This window comes from Oryx dammah, unplaced genomic scaffold, assembly GCF_014754425.2.
Source record: "Oryx dammah isolate SB20612 unplaced genomic scaffold, SCBI_Odam_1.1 HiC_scaffold_2, whole genome shotgun sequence".
Lineage (NCBI taxonomy): Eukaryota > Metazoa > Chordata > Mammalia > Artiodactyla > Bovidae > Oryx > Oryx dammah.
Window position 1 is genome coordinate 34,996,847 of NW_024070186.1, and position 8,397 is coordinate 35,005,243.

The window sequence follows — 8,397 nt, forward strand, 5'->3', positions numbered from 1 at the left end:
GGTGTTGGAGAAGACTCTTGGACTGCAAGGAGATCCAACCAGTCCATTCTGAAGGAGATCAGTCCTGGGTGTTCTTTGGAAGGAATGATGCTGAAGCTGAAACTCCAATACTTTGGCCACCTCATGTGAAGAGTTGACTCATTGGAAAAGACTCTGATGCTGGGAGGGATTGGGGGCAGGAGGAGAAGGGAACGACAGAGGATGAGATGGCTGGATGGCATCACTGACTTGATGGACGTGAGTGTGAGTGAACTCCGGGAGTTGGTGATGGACAGGGAGGCCTGGCATGCTGCAGTTCATGGGGTCGCAAAGAGTCGGACACGACTGAGCAACTGGACTGAACTGAACTGAACTGGACTGTAGCCTACCAGGCTTCTCTGTCCATGGAATTCTTCACGCAAGAATATTGGAGTAGGTTGCCATTCCCTTGTCCAGGGGATCTTCCTGACCCAGGGATAGAACCTGAGTCTCCTGCATTGCAGGCAGATTTTCTACTATCTGTTACCTTCTAATACAAATGGCAGTTTCCTATATACTGTTTTTTATTTTGCTTTTTATTAAAACATCTTGATGTTGATCACACTTCAGTTCATATAACCTTATTTTTTTTTAAATGACTACACCACAGTTCAACAGGCTATTTGATGAAAATTTCAACTGTTCCCAATTGTATGACATTACAAACAATGCTGAAATAAATTTATATATACTTCTCTGTGTATTTGTGTATTAAATCCTTGGAAGCAGAATTGCCTGTCTAAAGTTTTGCGCATTTTTGATATTACTGTAAAACTCTTTTCCATGAATCTGAATCAGCTCACAAACCAGACAAAATTGTGTTACATTCCTAACACTATGTTTTATCAAAAGTTTTGTCATTACAAACTGAAAGGTGAAATATTTCAGGTTTATTTTCCATATCTCAAACAGTTTTTATTATTTGCTTAAAAGTCACTTTCAGTTACATTTCTGTGAACTGCCTGTCATGTGTCCATTTTACTGTTTGCTAGTTTTTTTAAATTATTTTCATGTTATTTATCTGAATAATATTAAAACTTTAAGAATATTGTTATTAATTTTTACTATATTTTTGCCATACATTTTTTTGACTAAAATGTCAAAAAAAAATTAGACTACTACAAAAATGAAGTTTAATTTTAAATACTTTCCTTTTTAAAGGACAGTGTCTCTCTCTTCCTGAAGAACAAGTACTATAAAAGTGATTTAAGGACAATGCTACTTTAATATAAAAGTGTATGAAAATTAACTATGTTTTCTGTTTATGAAAATATTAACAGGCTGTGAAATTCCTCAGGCAAAACTTTTCAACTTTTCAATTGTGTGCCTATAGGAAATCATAGCAATCAATACTAAGGAACCAGATAAAGGAAGGGATTTTCAAAGAAAGAACCTGAAAGAGAACATTCAAAAAGAAAGCAAATAGAGCAAAGAAAAAGAAAAGCTTTGTGATAGAAAATATATTTCTTCTACACTGAATGACAACTAACACATCCATAAAGGAATTATATACATAAATTACCATTTAAACCCTCAGGACCCTTACTATTATTTTATTTTTCCTATTGTAATATTACTTTTCATTATGAACATGCATATATTACAGAACAATGTAACAGAACATGAATATACATATAATATATTCATCCTCAGAGCGATCGCAGGTTCAATTTCAGACCACGATAAAGCACACATATATATAATAAACATACAGACATACACAAATATTTACACATACTGTGTTTCAACTTGTTTCTGTTTGCGTTTCAACTTATAATATACTTTGGACATATTTTCACTTTAGAACACTTAGAACTAACAAATATTTTAAACTATTATTATCCATTGTAGATGTACAATAAATTATATAACTAAATTCCAATCAATGGTTACAAAACTATGCCCAAATTTTCTACTAACAACAATCCTACTATGACCACCTTTGACACATATATTTATTTGCACACTTAGGAAGGAGCATGATGAATTTCAGTAAGTGAATGAATATTTGAAAACTTTGTTATCACCATAAAAAATTTTTATCAATACATTTCCACTAAGAGTATATTTCTCTCATCACATTATCAGAGAATTATCACACTTTCAAAATCTGTGAAACAGGCAAACACTATCTTACTCTGCATTTTCCTGATAGTTAACATAGCTGAGGGTCTTTCTGCCACTTGTCATTTGTGTTTCTCTTACTTGGAATTGACATTCTTTATTCTCAGATGGTAAAGAATCTGCCTGCAATGCGGGAAACCTGTGTTCCACCCCTGGGTCCAGAAGATCCTCTGGAGAAGGGCATAGCAACCCACTCCAGTATTCTTGCCTGGAGAATTCCATGGAGAGAGGAGCCTGGCAGACTACTACAGTCCATGGGGTCGCAAAGAATCGGACACCACTGAGCAAGTTAACACTTTCCATTCTCAAATTGTTTAATCCTCAGTCCTTAATGAGAGTTCTAGGCATATTAGAAAATTAGCTCTTTTTCTATTAACAATTGCCATTTGAATATATATATTTTTTCTTGCAAATGTTAAGAATCATGTCCCTACATGGGCTTTAGGTTTTTCTATCAATCTTAAAAATGCTTTCCCACATGTGACACTCACAAATACTCATTCAGCTTTTCTAGGTTTCATATATTTAAGACTTAAATTGTTTAAATCATCTACATTTCATTGGTATGTTAAAAGTGAGGGAAAATTCAAGTTTTATTATTAGGTTACCCAAATAAATACCTAATTGTCCTACATGATCAATTAAATGTTATTTCTTCTCCATTCCCTGACTTTAGAAGTATGCTTATCAAATGTAAGCTTTCCTTTTACTCTGGTATGTCTCTTCAGTTTCCTTCTTTGGTAGATCTATTCCCTATTCTATGGGCTTTAAATCATTATAGCTTTATAATACCTTTTATTTTATAGTAAAAATCCCCATTTACATATGTATACTTTCCTTGGAATTGAAATCTTTCTGGCATGTAGTTTTTTCACTTGAGCGGAACAGTTGCTTTGAAATCAATCCCCCCCCAAATTGGTTACGATGCTGTTTAATTTATATGTTCTTTCAAAGAAATTATATCTTTAGAACAAAGTGTTTTACTATATTTTCACCTATACATTCTCACATAGCATATTTTCATCTGTCCTAGGGCTTTATGCCTCTTTAAAAATACATTTTCCAAGTTATTTCATGCCAAATTAAATGGCTTATTTTGATCTATATTCTAGTTTAGATATATAATATCTATTGAAAATGTAAAATTGCAGTTAGATGCAATTAGACACTTCATTAAATTCTTTTTTATGAGATTTTAGGTTGCTTTCAAGGTACACAATTGCATTATGTATAAAAAGGGCTAATTTTGTGTCTTTTCTAATCAGAATGTTAATGTGTCCTCCTGCCTACCTCACTGGCCTACACTACAAAGTCAAAGGATATGATCATGACCATTCTTTGCTTTTCCAAATTTCCTGGAAATGATGCTAGTGTTCCAAGTTTTCCCACGATAGATTTATTGAGATAGATAGATGGAGGTTATCCTTCTACTCCTAATGTAGTCACACCCAAGAAAAAATACTAAAGCGTTACCCTTTTAAGGTGGGAAAACCTTACTGCATAGTATCTTCATCTTTGTACTAGTTTGAGTGGATACCTACTAAACATGCAACAAAAAAGTAAAAACTAAATTGTAGATCCTAAGAGAAGATAAGACCAGAAAAACAAATGAAAGGAAACTCTTCAGTCTCGAAACAAAAACGTTTTATTCTGTAGAAACTAAGCAACTGCTCCCTGAAACCCTGCAAGCCCCCTCCCCGGCAGTTTGAAGTGAAGTTGCTCAGCTGTGTGACTCTTTGTGACCCAGCGGATTGTAGCCTGCCAGTTCGCTGCTGCTAAGTCGGTTCGGTCGTGTCCGACTCTGTGCGACCCCATAGACGGCAGCCCACCAGGCCCCTCTGTCCCTGGGATTCTCCAGGGAAGAATACTGGAGTGGGTTGCCATTTCCTTCTTCACCAGTTTACCTGAATGTAAAAGTGATGGGTTCTCCCGTCCCTCTGCCAAAAAAGCACGTCCAGAAGTGACCGCAAACCCTTTTACCTGCGAGTTAACCTGACCTGGGTCCCCAGCACTGTGCGGAGGCTGGCGGGGAGGGTGGTGCAGCCCGACCCCAGCGGAGCCCAGTCCCGCGCAGGAGACGCGGGAAAGGGGCGCAGCCAGGCGGGGCAACACAGCCGGTCTCCCGGGGCCGCTTCTGCGCAGGAGGGACGGTCTCCCCAACAGAGCCTCTGTCCCAAGGCCACGGCCGCCGACTTCAGACCCGGGGGGCGGGGGACACCGACCCCCACCCAGCGCCGGAGACGGTTCCCTCCCGACAGCCCAAAACTTCGGAAACCGCCTGAGGATGCGGCGCGGGGAGCATCGAGCCCAGGACGCCTAGCGCCCTCGAACCTCTGCTCTAGGCGCCCGCGACCCCGCTCTCCGCCCGCCCGGCCCCACTCACCGCCCGGCCGGCCGTCCGCTCGGCATCCGGGACGCCGGGCCCAGGGTCTGACTTTATCCGCGGAGGAAGACAAAGGGGCGGGTCGGAAAAAGGGGGAAGGAAGAGAAGGATTTTGAAACGAAAACCCGAGTCCCGTGGGGAGGGGCGCGGGCCGGGGGCGGGGTCCGGGGCAGGGACCCTCCCGGGGTGCCCTCCCGCCCCGCCCCTGCGCTGGGAGCTCCGCAGTCGGGGTCAGCGGTTCCTGGAGGCGCGGCCGCGGCTTGGAGCCCGCTAGCAAGTAAAAACACCAGGCGCAGGAAATGAGGAAGAATTAGTTGTCGCCGCTCTCCTGTGAGGTGAGGAAAGAGATAAGAGCAAGTCGACGGCGGCCTGTAATCGGAGAGGCATTTTCTTGAACCTGTGAGGCAGGGCTTCCTGACAGAGATTTCGGAGTCCAGGAAGGAAAAGGAAAAAAAAACCAGTCTTTCGTAAGAACCCTGTTAATTTGCATCTGTCCCACCCCCCAGCCCTTTGGCTTGGAGACTTGGCTTTGGCGATGCAGTGCTGGCTGGAAACACTGGGGCGCGGGGCCCAGGCATTTGTTTTCCTTTCCACAGGGCTGGAGGAGGCCAGTTTGATGTTGGAGGGAGGAAGCAAGGGGTGCCAGGAGAGAGCGATGGAGGAGCTGAGTTGCCTATGTTTTCTGAGAGAAAAATGGCATTTGTTAACTACTGTTGTTAGGCACAAGTATTGTTTTCAAACTACAGAAGTTCAGGTCTGTGGTCCACGGGGAGGAAAACAACCCACCGACAGGAACTGGGGGTCCCTGACACTGTAAAGAAACAGAACTGGACAAAAGTAAGTTAGATTAAATTCTAAAGAGAGCTTGGCAGTGCCCCCACTAAGGGAGTTTAGTTAGGGGAAAGCATATGGGAGTGGAGTACTGGAATTTTCCATTTTTCTTTTATGTATGCTATTTGCAATCATGCCTGCGAAATAGATTTTTAAAATTCTTATTGTATCTCTCAGTAGTAATTACGTGGGACATTAGCCACATACTGAAATAATGTTAGATTGAAAGCATAAAACGGAGTGGTGCCGAAAACTACAGCTAAATATAATACTACCTGTTAGTTTTGTTTTGAATTCATGAGAGTGATTCCGAAATGGAGTTTATTAATGCAAACATCCATGGTGGTCACATGAACGAGCCCCAGTAATTCAAGAGTGAAACGTGTCTCATGGAACATCCTGCTTTGGGGAGGGATAAAGAAACAGTTGAAAGTAAGGCATATGACCCAAATCCCAAGTTTTGAGAGGAAAAGTAATGATGAAACCTATGTCTTTCTGAAATTCCTGATCTGGTGATGATCCAACTCAAATCCTTCAGGGGATGAAAAATTCTGTATTTTTTTTTTTTTGTAATAATCGTACTTTCAGTTCAATTTAGTCGCTCAGTCGTTTTCTACTCCTTGTAACCCCATGAACTGCAGCACACCAGGCTTTGCTGTCCATTATTAACTCCCAGAGCTTGCTCAACCTCATGTCCATCAAGTCAGTGATGCCATCCAACCATCTCATCCTCTGTTTTCCCCTTCTCCTCCTGCCTTCAATCTTTCCCAGTATCAGAGCCTTTTCAAATAAGTCAGTTCTTCGCACCAGGTGGCCAAATTATTGGAGCTTCAGCTTCAGCATCAGTCCTTCCAATGAATATACAGGACTGATTTCCTTCAGGATTGACTGGTTTGATCTCCTTGCAGTTCAAGGGACTCTCAAGAATATTCTCTAACATCACAGTTCAAAAGCATCAGTACTTTTGTGCTCAGCTTTCTTTATGATCCAACTCTCACATCCATACATGACTACTGGAAAATCCATAGTTTTGACTAGATGCACCTTTGTCAGTAAAGTATCTGCTTTTTAATATGCTGTCTAGGTTGATCATAGTTTTTCTTCCAGGGAGCAAGAATCTTTTAATTTCATGGTTGCAGTCACCATCTACAGTGATTTTGGAGCCCAGTAAAATAAAGTCTCTCACTGTTTCCATTGTTTCCGCATCTGTGTGCCATGAAGTGATGGGACTGGATGCCATGACCTTAATTTTTTGAATTTTGAGTTTTAAGCCAGCTTTTTCATTCTCCTCTTTAACCCTCATCAAAAGGCTCTTTAGTTCCTCTTCACTTTCAACCATAAGGGTGGTGTCATCTGCATATCTGAGGTTATAGTATTTCTCCTGGCAATCTTGAGTCCAGCTTGTGTTTCATCCAGCCCAGCATTTCACATGATGTACATTGCATATGAATTAAATAAGCAAGGTGACCATATACAGCCTTTCCATACTCCTTTCCCAATTTGGAACCAGTCCGTTGTTCAATGTCTGGTTCTAACTGTTGCTTCTGGACCTGCATACAGATTTCTCAGGAGAGAGGTAAAGTGGTCTGGTATTCCCATCTCTAAGAATTTTCCACAGTTTATTGTGATTCACAGTCAAAGGCGTTCGTGTAGTCCTAAATCCTATTTTCAGTGCTCCTTAGCTACATCTCTTTGTATTATTCTTTTTACTGTTTGTTTTTATTACATTACCACAGTCTGCTTAGACTTAAAATTTACATAAAATTAAGAAATTTGCAAAGCACTTTTCAGTGCCTCAATCCTGTATGTCATTGCTATAGTGTTTTACATGCACATAAATTATAAACTATGGAATTTAATGTTAGGTTTTTCTAAGGCAGTGAGTTGTCATTTATAATTATTAACAGGTGAAAAATAGTTTTCACATTTATTCACAAATATGTAATAATGTGCTCTTCAGTTCAGTTCAGTTCAATTCAGTCACTCAGTCATGTCCAACTCTTTGCGACCCCACGAATCGCAGCACGCCAGGCCTCCCTGTTCATCACCATCTCTCGGAGTTCACTGAGACTCACGTCCATCGAGACTGTGATGCCATCCAGCCATCTCATCCTCAGTTGTCCCCTTCTCCTCCTGCCCCCAATCCCTCCCAGCATCAGAGTCTTTTCCAGTGAGTCAACTCTTCGCATGAGGTGGCCAAAGTACTGGAGTTTCAGCTTTAGCATCATTCCTTCCAAAGAAATCCCAGGGTTGATCTCCTTCAGAATGGACTGGTTGGATCTCCTTGCAGTCCAAGGGACTCTCAAGAGTCTTCTCCAACACCACAGTTCAAATGCATCAATTCTTCGGCGCTCAGCCTTCTTCACAGTCCAACTGTTACATCCATACACGACCACAGGAAAAAACCATAGCCTTGACTAGACGGACCTTAGTCAGCAAAGTAATGTCTCTGCTTTTGAATATACTATCTAGGTTGGTCATAACTTTTCTTCCAAGGAGTAAGCATCTTTTAATTTCATGGCTGCAGTCACCATCTGCAGTGATTCTGGAGCCCAAAAAAATAAAGTCTGACACTGTTTCCACTGTTTCCCCATATATTTCCCATAAAGTGATGGGACCAGATGCCATGATCTTCGTTTTCTAAATGTTGAGCTTTAGGCCAACTTTATCGTTCTCCTCTTTTACTTTCATCAAGAGGGTTTTTAGCTCCTCTTCACTTTCTGTCATAAGGGTGGTGTCATCTGCATATCTGAGGTTATTGATATTTCTCCCAGCAATCTTGATTCCAGCTTGTGTTTCTTCCAGTCCAGCATTTCTCATGATGTACTCTGCATAGAAGTTAAATAAGCAGGGTGACAATATACAGCCTTGACGTACTCCTTTTCCTATTTGGAATCAGTCTGTTGTTCCATGTCTAATTCTAACTGTTACTTCCTGACCTGCATACAGATTTCTCAAGAGGCAGGTCAGGTGATCTGGTATTCCCATCTCTTTCAGAATTTTCCACAGTTTATTGTGATCCACACAGTCAAAGGCTTTGC

At 41.1% G+C, this 8,397-nt stretch overlaps 1 protein-coding gene across 1 annotated transcript in view; it reads right to left on the reverse strand.

The window, feature by feature from the left end:
* Positions 1–4,993, reverse strand: part of LOC120858311 (phospholipid scramblase 4-like) — a 40,688-nt gene extending 35,695 nt beyond the window's left edge. Inside the window, exon 1 of the mRNA XM_040234322.1 lies at positions 4,526–4,993. The gene's annotated coding sequence lies outside the window, so the exon portion shown is untranslated. The remainder of the gene's footprint in view (positions 1–4,525) is intronic.
* Between the last annotated feature and the right edge of the window lie 3,404 nt (positions 4,994–8,397).